The 14,316-nt window shown below is 42.4% G+C and overlaps 1 long non-coding RNA gene across 1 annotated transcript; it reads right to left on the bottom strand.

The window, feature by feature from the left end:
• Positions 1 to 13,270: 13,270 nt before the first annotated feature.
• On the bottom strand, positions 13,271 to 14,050 carry LOC148011202 (uncharacterized). Its single transcript, XR_015689409.1, has 3 exons — positions 13,643 to 14,050; positions 13,415 to 13,534; positions 13,271 to 13,305 (listed from the first exon to the last, which is right to left on the bottom strand). It is a non-coding gene; the product is annotated as an uncharacterized LOC148011202 (long non-coding RNA).
• Between the last annotated feature and the right edge of the window lie 266 nt (positions 14,051 to 14,316).

The following is a 14,316-nucleotide window of genomic DNA, read 5'->3' as shown; positions in this document are numbered from 1 at the left end:
CCATGTGCATGACTCCTCGCTCTACTCTAAGGGTCTGCCGTTTCTACGGCTTGGCATCTACTCGTATCTGCTCAATTTTCCATCCTTCAGTGTCGTATTCTATGGTACCTACTTCACCCTCGCTCTCATCACTGAAGGATTGGCAGTCTTCGTATTCGTCACTGGAATCGTTGTCATCTGACCGCTCGTCGTCTCCTAGGGTTTGGTATGTCTCGTGCCGTTGGTCGAGAACTAGGGCCCAGTTATACATGAGGTTTAAATCGTGCACCCTAGTCCATTGCCACTTGGATTCCTCTAAGAGATCTTGGACTGGTTTAAAATTTGCAGCTGGATTGCCAGCTAGCTAGTCCGTTAGGTATTCCAGTATCCCCTGGAGTTCCCTTTTGTTGGATGGTACTTGGGAAATGACAGGCTTAGGCTTCCTACGGAGGCTTCCTGCCATCATACAGACTGGTATGGAGAGTGCCTCGTTGGGCTTGCCGATCGTTTTGATGGCTTGCTCATACGCCTCCTGATTTGAGAATGGCAGGTCGATTGTAGTGAGAATGTGCACCCAATCCCGCTTATCCTCTGGGCATGGGATATACTTGGTCAAGGGCCCATAAGACTTCTTGACCTAAGTGTTACCCTTGAGCATAGCAGAGATGGCGTCGAGGTCAACTGGTGAGGTCTTCCAAGTGTCCATCTCTATTCTTACGGCGTCCGTTCTATTGCCAAGGAAGATCAAGCCGTTACCCCAATCTTTGATGACTCTAGTGTTGCGCATCCAGGGTCGGCCTAATAGGACATCGTAGTCCACTCCCTTCATGACTATAAAGTCAACAGAGAACTGGACACCTGCGATCTTCACTGGCCAATTCTTCAGTACCCCAAATGGCTTCACTCTCATATCATTTGCTAACGTGACATTAAACCTAGCAGTTTTAACATGCGGGTTTCCCCAAGTCTAGAGCACTGCGTGGCTAAGCACACTAACCCCATCTCCTGTGTCTACGATTCCCTTTCTTGTAGTGTCACCTAAGGCTAGGACCGGTAAGACCACGTGCGTCTCAGAGCCTTCCCAAAAGGCGTTGACGTGCAAGGATTTAGGCACGGAGTGCAGCGTCAAACTTGGCAATTGCGTTTCTGCATCCTGGTCTTGAGGGTCTGCCATGACTGGCTCTTGTGATCCTTCGACCTACTGCTTAAGATCTTGCCATAGGATAGGATGCTGCTTAAGCAGATCTCCCAGGCTAAGTGTTACAGGGGTGGTCACCAGCGTGGTCAGGAGATCGTTGGATACTCATCCTTCCCCTAATCTAGATTGTTCGGGCCAATGGGTACGGCTGACCTGAGACTCTGTCGCGTCAAGGCTTGGTCTTAGCGGCACTGCTTGTGGCGCAGTTGCTTCTGCTGACTTAGGTTGAGGCAGTGATATTGGCGTGCTTACGATGGAGAGATCATCGATCTCGTCCTCTATGATGGGCTCAACGTCTTTGAGGTGCTCTTGAGCCTCCTTCACCCATTCCTTCACCTTTTCTATGGCCTCTAATTGTCGCTTCGGATGCGGGTATTCCCCTACCCTAGCGCTTCCCTTTTCAGCCATTTTAGGGGCTAAAGTCTCTGCCTCTACTTCTGAAACCTTCTTTCCAGCAGGAAGAGTTGTAGCGCTCTCGGTTTTTAGTGCGACTTTAGCTTCCGATCTCTTCTTCTTCTGCTTGGGGCTTTTCTTCCCTATCGAGGCTGCATCAATGTTGCTAGGTCCTGGCAGAGAGATGCCAGCCTGCTTCATTTGGGCTCAGATCATGACCCACAATGGGATAGGTGTGGCCTCCCCATCGAGGTGTTCGACACCAAACAGCCCCAATGGGACAGATGGCAAGTTGGTTGAGCTAGAGGATGGCTTTCGCTTTGGGCAATCCACGAAAAGATGGGTGATTCCACACTCTGCGCACGTTTGGTCAGCCTTATCTCTGTTTTGCTGCTCTCTTTCAAGGCAACGTGATGAGACATGGCCCAGGTGACCGCAAGTCCAACAGGTGACTGGTTCCTGTGTCTGCCCTCCTAGGCCTCTACCTCGTCCTCGTCCTAACACCATCACCGGTACGGGTCGATAATCCATGAGGACCGCATTGCCCTCGCCGTCGTGCGAGACGTAAGGGTATATGTAGGTCTCTTCATCATTCGGCTCCTCCACGTAGTGGACTGGAGAGTCGCTCAGTGGGTGGGTCACGTAAGGACCAGGCGGTCTAGGAATGCTTGTAGGGTTTATGTCCATTCTAGGGATGGCTGGTTTCATATCGTTAAGCAGGGAAGGGCCAATGGGGCTCCCCTTTCGAAGAATGGCTGCGGCTTGTTCGCTAGATAAGGCTGGCCGTAGGGTTGCGAGTATGGAAGTCTTCTTGGTAATCTACAATGCGCGACATCATGGCCGAACCTACCGCAGTTAGCACAAGGTCTTGACCAAGGGTCTTGACACTCGGCCAGCAAGTGGTTTCTGCCATAGTACACGCATTGGACGTGCGGGCGCGTTGGTCGTTTCAACATGTCTTGTAACTTGGCTAATTCCATCTTGACCTCAGCCAAGCCTTGGTCTCTGTCTCGGTGGCCTTCCCCTTATCTTGGGATGATGAAATTGACCGCTCACTAGAGGCTGACGTTCTCTCTGAGCTTCGTGAGTTGGTTTCTTCTAGATTTGAGCTCCTGGAGCTCCGCTCTTTCAGCTGATCATCAACTCTGATGGCTTCCTCAAACACTCTAGCTACCGTGTCCCGCTGCAAGCTTGAATTGCCTGCCAAAGCCTTATACAACTCCTCGTTTCGAATTCCGCTGATGAATACAGTCGAAACTGCTCTGTCAGTCGGTCGCTCGCCTAGAGGGATTCTCTTAAAGAGACTCCTCACATGGGTCACCATTAGGAGAAATATGGACTCTCTTTTTTGCCCCTTAAGGGGTTTCTCTCACCTCTCTCCCTCTAAAAAGAGATTCCAAAATAATATTATAAAAAGAGATCTTCTACAATCAAGCAAATCTTGTTTTTGTGTTTTCAATAGATTTCACCTATTATTTTATTCCCAAACTGCAGGATAATGTCACTTTTTCTCAAAATCCTCATAACTAAAAAAATAAAATTCTATTTTTTCTAAAAACGCAGCCAATCATTCTTTAATGCCCTCATGACTCTTTAATGCCCTCTTTAGTGCCCTCATGACTTTTCAATCATTCTCATTCTCGCTTCTTAAAAGGGTGGAAGTTAAAAAACGATATAAAATGACGTACACATCATATTTTAAGATTATTTTTTACCCAGAGACACCTTTTTGACTCGAGAGTTTTCTTGTAAATTTTCATCTTTTTTGGATAAGTATATACCTATTTCTGGGCATTTTTTCATTCCCTCAGAAAGCTCTAGTTTTGTCCCAAATTTTGTGCGTTCTTCTCTTTCCCTCCAGAATATGGTTTCTTGCATACGAGTTCTTCTGAAGCAGCATTGAGGAGTAGTTTTGATACCATTTGTTAAAATCAAAGAATCTCTATCTACAACACACTCTACCCTGCTATAAGCCATCTTCCTCTTCAGAAATATGCAGTAAGAAATCTCCGTCTTCAACAGTCTATACTACAAGCAATCCAGTGATAATGGAGGTATCTTTATTTTTTAAATCTTTGTGATGTTATTATTCTTCACAGTTTTTGTTCAGTCCTTAAGCATCAATTCATAGAGAGAGAGAGAGAGAGGGGGAGAGAGAGAGAGAGAGAGGAGGGGAGAAGGGGGGGACAGAGAGGACTGTGTGAGATGAACAAAGAAAATAAGTGATAGAGTGACAGATAGTAAATTAGGGTAGAAGATAAGATGATGTTATTGTTTTCCACTAGCCAAGCTTCAGTATGAATGTGTTTAGGGTTTCCTTGATGAATTTTTGTTGAGAGAGAGAGAGAGAGAGAGAAAGAGAGAGAGAGAGAGAGAGAATATTTTGGATAGAACAGAAGATAAGATTTGATGCTAATTAGAGGTAGATTAAAAGCCAAGATTACAGGCTGATTAGGGGTTGATTAGGGTCTATCAAGACTGAAAGCAAGAGAAAGAGACAAGAACCAACTGGGTTTTAAAAAAAACACAGATATAGTGAATCAAAGGGGTGTAGTTCTGCGATTTGAATGTTAATCCAAGTTAACATTTGCATACTTTTTTTTTTGCAGAATGCAGGTGCAGGATGTACCAAGAGAAAGAGAGATATTCACTTTCAATTGGAGGATGAATATGCACCAATGTTCAAAAGAACTGTGGAAAGAGATGATGCAATAAGATGCAGGATGCAACAAGAAAGAAATGCAGGGAAAAAAAATGTGGACCTTTGGGTTGATGGGTGCATTTATCCACCCGATCCACTCACTCGAAGGCCACCACAATTTGAAGGGCTTACATCATTTGTAAAGTTTGCTTGTGAAGGCAATGAAGGATTGTATAGATACACATGCAGACTTGTCACACAAGGATTAGCAGGGGCTCATCAAACCTTGACAAATATGCAGACAAGATTACAAGGGAATATGCAGTCTTTGATGGAAAAGGATAGATTATTGGCTGAGAAGGATAGAGAGAACCAGAACCTACAACAAGCAATGTCTGTCATTGAAGATGCTATGCATGCTACACACGTGCAGAATATGGAGTTACAGTCTAAAGTCAATGACTTGGAGAAGGAGAATCGAAACATAGAGAGGAAGCTCACAAATACTTTGGAGATTGGGCCCACTTTAAAAACCAAAGAGGCACGTCGGCGCATCCGATCCGTTAAACCAATTGGCCAATTAGCCAAAGGAAGTGGACAATATCATAGACGGATCTACTATAATGAGAAATATGTTTCCTCATGCAGAGAATGATACTATTGCCAAAGTCCTTAGCAAGAATATGGTAAAAAATGCATTGGAAAATCGTAAATTCAGGGACATTGTGGATGGTGTTGCTAGTGAATGTCTTAGGGATGTGAGCAACTTGTTTACTGCTACAGATGCTCAGGGATTATGTGACAAGGTGGGAATGAGTTCTGAGTCATATAGTATGCTCTATCAACAATTGGATACAGGTTTTAAGCAAGTCTTCAATACTAAGCGAGTAATGCCTCTGCCAAAACCATTTCACGTGAAGAAGGCTCGAAAACAACTAAATGAGAAAGTCTTAGAACTAATTGGTGAGCCTACGCATCTGGAACACACACACATATTGAAGTATGGTTCCAAAGAAGTTGCCTTTGTATTGAATGCATCCAACAACTTTGTATTGGATATATGTAGGGTTCAGATTGCTATGGTCAAGTTTTACAATATGTCTATGGAAGAATGTAGAGGCAAGCTTAAGTTTGTCCTCAAACTTGATGAGAGTGAGATTATCAAGGGGCAAAAACTTGAGCGTGTGAGTATAACACTTATGAATCGAGCATTGGATCCCAACATCGATGAAAAACATCCTTTATACTTCAATGTACAATCGGAGAATGAAATATGGTGGCTTGCAGCATTTGAAGTACCAAAGGAGGACCATGAAGTACTTAAAGTTTTTTTTAACCTCACTAATATACCCAGTGTTATTCAACAGCAAAATAATGGAGCAGTTTTACACGTTGAGGGGTTTGCGGACTATCAAGTTGAATGGCATCTTGCAGGTTATTTAAAAACATTGAAGTGTATGTTTGGTTTATCAAATGCAGCAAATGTAAAATTTCCGTGCATATACTGCATGCAAACTAGGAAGAAAGGGAAAGATGGAAAGAAAGAATGGCTTGCTAAGGCAGGACAATAGGGTGCTCCGACACATGATCAGAAAGTCATAAGAAATGGAATGCTAATTCCAGTGGATCCAAACTAGCGCCCTATTTTGGAAATACCACTAACAAGGGTTCACTTTTGCACATTGCATTGTTTGGTTAGAATAATTGAGAAGCTAGTATATGAATATATATGCTTTGCATACAAGATGCAGCCCGTGTCAGAATCTGATGCTACATGCAAGAAGGTAGAACAAGCCCTCTCTGAAGTTGGATTGCACGGAGGCCAAGTAGAAATAAAAAAGGACGAGAAAAAATCGGGGAAGAGTGGAAATGTTCCTTGTAAACCATGCTTTGGCGGACCCAAGGCTAGGAAGTTTTTATCTCCACCTCGAGATGAGGAAGGCAATATACTAGTAAAACAACAAGAGAAGTACGAAGCATGGAAAAAGTTGCACCTTGCTGTTTCAGATTGGAGCAATGGGGGACGAACGAGGATTGCGAAGGCAGAAGTGTGGATACACCTAGATAGATTAGCAGCTCTCTTACAGAAGTTGGGGTTTATGGATGGTGATGCCAATGCATTTAAAGAGACAGCTGCTAAATTTCATAAGTCCATGGTGGAGGCATGGACTACAAATAGCATAACACACTACATGGTCAGTATTATCACCATTGCAAAAAAAAATCATCATTTCGAATTACTTTGTGTTTCTAATCTCTTTTCTTGTGCAGCATATACTTGAAGCACATGGTCCATACTTTGCAGATCAAGGAAGTTTGGCAATATGGTCAACTCAAGGCATGGAAAGATCTCACTGGCAAGCTTGCTGTGCTTTTCAAAAGGCAACTGATCATGGAGGTGGCATCAATGATTCCAATTCTATGAGGCAATTATTCCAATGGTGGTATAGGAGACTAGAGATACGATACGAGGAAAAAGAAAAGAAGTCCAAAACATCTCAAGCAGAATCTATAAGTAGGGCAATATATGAAGTGAGAAAAGCAAGATATGAAAACAGCACAACTAGACAACGGCACGCAGAATGGTTGGCAACCCAAGAGAGAGATGGCAAAAAATGGAGACCTAGATAAAGATAATAATTTTGATGCATTTAGAGTCCACAAGAGAGCACAAGTCCCAAGGATATGACACATCAATCCTCATATCTCTAACATGAGATATCTTATAAATTTTCTTTAAAATTTCAAAGGTTTGTCACTATATTTTTCAAAGTCGATTTCGAACTTTGTTTTTTAATTATGAAAAGTCGATTTTGAAATCCTAAGACAAAGATATGAAAATTCTAAACATTGGAACATTCATTGGCCTAGAGAGAGAGGGGGGGCATGAGGGGGGTGTCAGGAGATAGAGAGGTGTAGGGATGGGGTGGAGAAATGAAATGAAATGATAAATTTAACATTCATTTACACCACAGTAAGTTTGAAAGTTTCGTATTTAAGTCGTCTCTCCTTTCATTTTTTCCCATTGCTCTCCACTCTACCCTCCACCTTTCTATCCTTCATCATCACAGCCATGGCACGTTCCAAGCTTCCTATCAAAAAGGCGCCTGCGAGAGCAAGAGCTCAACACTCTTCCGAATCTAGTGAGCGTACTGTGAGTGACAAAGATCCCCTGGTGACCAATAACGGTGGCCCTACTGCAGCCAATAATGGTGGCGCTACTGTGGCCAACAATGGCGGCCCTAGTATGGTCGATAATGATGATTCACCATTGTCCACAAATGGTGGTCCACATGCTCCAGCTGCTCCACCTTCCACTACTGCTCCAGCTCGTAATACACGCCCTCCAACACATAAAAAGTGAAGATGGAGACCGGACACAGCTGCGCTACGCGAGATAAGGAAATTCCAGAAGAGTGCCGACTTGATTATTCCTAAGGCACCATTCTCCAGGTTGGTGCGAGAAATACTGCAAGATCTACAGTCAGGGCATCATCACAAGTTCTTTTCGAGGAACCAGGCAAGGAATGTGGGGCGATGGTCAAGCCAAGCCTTGCTTGCTCTCCAAGAAGCAGTTGAAAGCTACTTGATTGATCTAATGAGTGATGGTCAACTTTTAGCCATTCATGCCCGACGTATCACTATTAAGCCCATAGATCTGGTTCTTGTTCGCAGGATCCACAATAATAAGGATGCATTTAATCTTAATGTCAACAATATGCTTTGAGAAGCTACCTTGTAATTGGATCTATGTTTTTAGCTCAGGTTTGGTTGTAGATTGTAAGGAGCTTAGTTTTGGGTTATCTTTCCAGTAGACCTTCAAGTATTTGATAGTAGTGGCCTGCAAAATGGAGCTAAATTTTCCCTAGCTCTAGTTGTACTTGGTGCGATGCACTATCTACCGTGTATTTCATAGTTTCGCAATGCTAAATCCAATATGTGATATTCTATTTTGACCATGTTTCGCATTGTGTGAATTTTCAAGTTTCCAATTTTGTAAGTAGTTTTGTTGAGGATAAATTCAATGTGCAACCACGTACACGTCGGTGATCAGTTGTACATGGGCCGATGCACTATATCCTTACTATATTTAGTGGTTTGGCAACAGTATATCCGATGCGATATTCCATTTTACCCATGATTTATTTTTTGTCAATTTTTAAGTTTCCAATGTTTCGCATTGCGAGGTTGACAATACATTTAATCTGCAGTTGCGCACACTCATTATCAATACATTTAATCTACAGTTGCGAGGTTGACAATACATTATCAGTGCAGTATAATGCAGTTAACGCATTTTCAAAAAAAGATTGAACCGTCAAATTTATAAATCGGAATCTGGTGAAACTTCACCCTCATGCTGGGCATTAGAAAAACTCATTTATATTAAAATTTTGGCCCCATCAGAAGCCTCTGGGTCACCTGTCCAGAGGCTCGCGTCTGGGGCCCTGAATCTGGGGATTCAGGGCCCCAGACGCGAGTCTCCGGACAGGTGATCCAGAGGCTTCTATTGGGGCCAAAAAAATTTTGGGTGGTTGATGTGTCCTTGAGGAGCCTACAGGTAAAATTTCATGTGAATCGGAGCACTGGTGATATTTTTCCTAAGCGTGGATTCATTAATTGAAATTTTAGGGTTTTTGAAAAGTTTGGCTATAAGTTTAAAGTTTCACCTCATTTTACACATTTCACTTTTGAGTTCTGAGTTCTCTCTCCTAGAAGACATGGTACGCACCAAGCAAGCAGCCCAGAGATACCCCCCTGGAAATTCCATACGGCAGCCACGTCCTCCAGCTCCACCACCACCACCACGCCAGCATCGCAAGCGTCGATGGAAGCCAGGCACAATGGCTCTTCGCGAGATCCGCCACTACCAGAAGACCACTCACCTCCTGATACCGAAGGCTCCATTCCAAAAGTTGGTGCGGGAGATCATGGAGGGCATACTGATCAGGAACAACAGGAACCAGTTTCCAAATACATCACGCGCGAAACAACCGGATCGCTGGACTGCCCAGGCCCTCCTCACACTACAAGAAGCTGCTGAAGCCTACCTCATCGACTTATTTGGAGACTCAGTCTATGCAGCGGTGCATGCAAGGAGGGTCACTGTCACCAATAGGGATCTGCGGATAGTCAGGTTCTTTCGGTGATGGAAAGATAGTCCTCGCGGAGGTCAGCAAGGATAGAGGTGCACAAACTCAAAAGCACATGGAATGTAGCTTCTGAAGACATTTTGTAAAGCCTTGGTTGTAATGGACCCCATGTAAAATTGTTATTAATACAAATACAAAGTTTTTGGCGCATCTTATTTTTGTTTAGTCGCTTGATATTTATTTTATTTACGTCGTTGAGTTATCGTTACATGCGTTCGAACAAATACATGTTGCGCACGAATTCGATAAAGCACTGTGTATTAAATTTAGGGTACGAATCGTGTTACGTATAAATTGGACAAATAAACATAACATTCAAGTAAAAAAAAATAGTAAATGACACGTATCACAAACTACATTGCACGCGAATCCAACAAACATCAGTTTTCATTACTTGAAGAGAAGATTACAAAGTGCAGTACATCAGTGATGCGATATCAGTAGGCAATAAGTACATCTATTCTCTCCTAGGCTTCTTGGAGCTAGGCTCCCCATGGTCAGAGCTATTCTTGATCATAGGCAACAATACATTTTGCCCCAATAGTTCCTATCTAATGACAGTGGGGTCTTCAACACCGGCAACCATGCCACGGGCCACCATGGAGAAAAATGGGCCAGACCTAGTACTCGTGAATAAGTAGAGAAGCTTCGAACGTCGAAGTAACACTACTTTCTCCAGGCTGGAGTTGGTCGGGATGGTCTTGAAGGGCCCAACCTTTGTTAGTGCCCTCAACTTCAAGAAGTTCTCTGCAAAAGCAGGGGAGCATGTCTTATGAAATACAATAATGTCGTTGACAAGCTGCCCAACGTACTCCTTCAATGCCGAGTCTTGCACCCTTCCTTGGCTACCAGATCGGCCACCCTGCCTAGATGAAAACTCATCTATATAGACAATCTCCTGCAACACACAAGTTCAGTATTAGACTCACTATGCATGGAGTGTGCTGAAGATATATAAATCATATTCATATGAAACTTAACTAGTAGGGCCTCTAGGGCATCGGGAGCACACACATGTGTTTTTGTCGGGATCGGGCCCCCAGATGTGCCCTGGCCAGAGGCTCGCATCTGGGGGCCTGAATCTGCTCCCGACAAAAACACATGTGTGTGCTCCCGATGCCCTAGAGGCCATACTGGTTAAGTTTCATATGAAACCGAGAACATTACCTTCTCTGCATCATCTATCTGCCGCTGTAATGGAGCATCCAGGTCTGCTCCTGCCACTAGGCTGCCCTCGTCTCTCTCCTAGGTAGGCACTGCATAGTCAGGTCGAGGACCAAAAAGGCTTTCCTGCAACCGCTCGAACTCCTCATCAGAGATCTGATACTGTGGCGCCACATCCTCAATCTGCTCCTGGATGCTCACAATGGCAGAGATGTCATCGATGCTCGTGCCATCATAACGAGCCACCTCATCAACATGTGGTGGGGCATCCTGTAAATCAAAATCTATGAAATCACTAGGTGCATCACGCACCATGATACAGTATAGTTCTTCTTCCCTAAGCTTCAACAACTCTAGCACATCCTGCATGAGTAGATATTCCACCCCCTCGATGGTGATAGCATGGAGAGAAGAGAGGGGTGGCTCTTCGCTCGTGGGCATCTCATCAGGGCAGGGAGGTGGGTGCACAATGGCCAAGCTCTGTGCTGCCTCAACACTTAGATCGAGAGTGATCTCCTCAGGCTCCCTCTCAAAGTACTCTAATAGTGGCCGAGAGGGTGCGTCGATGTCCTCGTCACTGTCCTCTTGCACCTCAGTGCACATAACATATATGGCAAAGGCGGCATCCCTCTCAATCAGATCCATCGTGACGTGGTCCTGTGACGAGGTGGGCACTGCTCTAGTGTGGAGATGTTGCCCCACATGCACCAAGGCTCGACTTATCACCTTTGCATGGCTGGATCCGGCACACAAACTATACAAAAAATCCATGGGAACCCACCTGAGAGTGGAGTCGGGAATAGAGCAAGTGAGAGGGTTCACTGCATCACAAAACGATGCTAGTATACTAGAGTCAGGGTCTACAGCGGAAAGCGAGCTCTCTAGACTCAAGATCATGCAAAACCGAGGGTATATCTGGTCCCCTATGTGCGCGTAGCATGTGGAACTGATCCATGCGGCGAAGGCGGGAGTGGTAGCCATGGCACACAAAGAGAGAAGGAATGAGAGCACAAGTGTAGGGAAGTGGAGAATGAAAGTGAAAATGAGTTTGGAGTTATAGCTTTTATGTGTCTAGGATTTTAAATAAAGGTTCTTTATAAAGTTATTAACTCTAAAGTTTCAAATTAAAACTCTTACCTTAGTTTCTTTATTTTAGTACTTTAAAGTCACTGTTAAAATTACTCATACAGACAAAGGCTTCGTTCTACATTATTATATCCTTGAATATGTTTGGGTCGCTGAGTATATTCAAGTCTAACGAGAGAAAATATATAATTTTTAAAAGAAAATAAATCTAAAAGGCCTTGAAATTCCCTTTGGATCCAATTTAATATTAAAATGTAAGAAACGAGCAGCAGAGATGCGCTACAATATATCATTGTGCAAAGACAATATTCTCTAGATTATAGACCTCTAACCTGCAATTTAATTATGATTTTTAACTGCACAATTGAGTAATTACAGTATGTATTATCGCACGCTTGGATCACAATAAACTAAAATTTAAAGTACTTAGAAGTTCAAAAAATGTATGTATTCGCTCTTTATAAAGTTTTTTTACAAGGATTCCACTATCTCAAGGATATGTGAAGAAGCACATTGTTTACATGTCATGGATTGCTCACTACGAGTCCTGACTTTTCTATTATCTAACTTGAAATAGAAGTTGTAGAGGGGCTCACTGGACATTAATTGGATTTCTTGTCTCAGAAAATAAATGGGCCAATGACTCTCTGCACTGACTACGAAAGGATTATGACCACTCCACAAGATTACCACATCTACGAGCGCTGTATGTGTGTCATCTCGGATATCTTGATCCAAGCTAATCCACTCCCCTTGCAAAAGTCGCCATCTTCTATATAGAAAGCGAACGCACAGAGTTTGTCTAGCAATGAAATACCTGTAATAAAAACAAGAATAATGGTAAGTGATCAATGTGACTAACATAACAATTCATCTAAGCGAGACCTATGTCAATTAAATCAAGGTATGCAAAGTAGTAAAAAAGTTTTACCTGAATGTAATATCAGATTGGTTGACCCTGCACTCAATCGTCTCATCAAAATGTGTTCTTTTGACTTCCCAAGACTCACCCAATAGCTGACTCATCCATTCCTCGGATGGACACTTGCATTGATAAGTAATCTTTGTTTTCTTCAAAACATCACATGAACCAAACAAATGTGCAAACAATGAGAATGGAATAAACCAATTAAGATACATATCTTTGGAGCCTGTGGTGGGTTTCATAGCACTATTGATGTCAGATTTTATCTTCGACTTGCAAGCTCCTGACAACTCCAAGCTACCAATGAACCATTCACCACTAGACAGTGGCGGCAATGGGACATGCTGCAATCTCTGGCTTTCTACCACATACAATGAATTATAAAAAAAGATATTTTGAGTGGCAAGTTGACTTGTAGAGGTATTATCATAGATCAAAGAACCTATCTCTTCATGCCAAACATGTATCTTGCTGCTTAAACATTCCACATTCTGCCATTCATGCAAAGTCGATGGATATAGAGCTGTCAATCAAACAAGACTGAATTAGAATAGTGCAAAGACTTTTAAAAACAACTCTGATACAAAAGAATAATCAATGATAAAATTTAACAACTTACTGTTTTGTTTATAATTTGCAATGTTGTTCTCGTCGTGTACAGAGATTTGTTTATGCGTATAAACATGTTGAATCAACACTTCTGTTACTGCACTTGTGCCATTAAACACTTTTCTTAATAAATCATTGTTCTTCACCCTCGGAGATTCTTGGAGTAAAAAAACAAAGGAAAGCTCAGTATGCATGTAACTTGTATACATTTTGTCTAAACGAGATAAAATTTAACAGTGGAGCAACAAAAAAACAAGACAATATACCTGTAACTTTGTTTACAAAGAAACCCTAAGATGTTGAAGAAGAAGTTGAGTGTTCAAAATCCCAAAGATGTTGTAGAAGTTGAGTTCTTAATAAATCATTGTTCTTCACCCTCGGAGATTCTTGGAGTAAAAAAACAAAGGAAAGCTCAGTATGCATGTAACTTGTATACATTTTGTCTAAACGAGATAAAATTTAACAGTGGAGCAACAAAAAAAAAGACAATATACCTGTAACTTTGTTTACAGAGAAACCCTAAGATGTTGAAGAAGAAGTTGAGTATTCAAAATATCACTATTATTGACTGTAAGAGACTCCTAGAGCATCAAAACAAAAGAAATTACATGTCAGAGAATGCACATAACTTGCACAGGTTTTCTCCAAACGAGATAAAACTTTACCATAGAACATCTATGGAAGAGAAAAATATACCTGTAGAGTTTTGTGAAGAGAATCTTAGGGCTTTGGTAAAACAAGCTCTGCTCTCATAAAACACATGAAACTCTCTCTGTGCTTGTGCAAAGCAAATGAAATTTTACAGGGTTACAGACAGGGCAAGAAACAGTGAGGCTGTAAAATTTCGTCAGGAAAGAAGAAGCGGGGAAAGAGATATGACAAATTTGAGTTCCGCCTAAAAAAGAGGGGGAAACTGAAAAGGGGAGAAAATAAAAGTCAAACATAAAAAATAAGAAAATGAAAATTCGAGGCACAAACTTCCAAGAAGTGACAGCTTTGTACTCCCCTTTTCCCTTATTTTATTGCTGAGGGAAGATTTGGTCCAAGATATGGCTAGAAGATTCATGTTACATGAATCTGGAATCCCAGCTCTCTCATTGGTTAGGCCTATATTTGTTTATTCACTCCTTAAGGGGCAAAAAAGAGAGTCTATATTTCTCCTAATGGT

The sequence above is a fragment of the Lygodium microphyllum genome, chromosome 28 (assembly GCF_053477565.2).
Source record: "Lygodium microphyllum isolate KBCC chromosome 28, Lygodium_microphyllum_v1.1.10, whole genome shotgun sequence".
Lineage (NCBI taxonomy): Eukaryota > Viridiplantae > Streptophyta > Polypodiopsida > Schizaeales > Lygodiaceae > Lygodium > Lygodium microphyllum.
The sequence above is the reverse complement of the archived record's forward strand: the minus strand, read 5'-3'. Positions and strand labels throughout refer to the sequence as shown.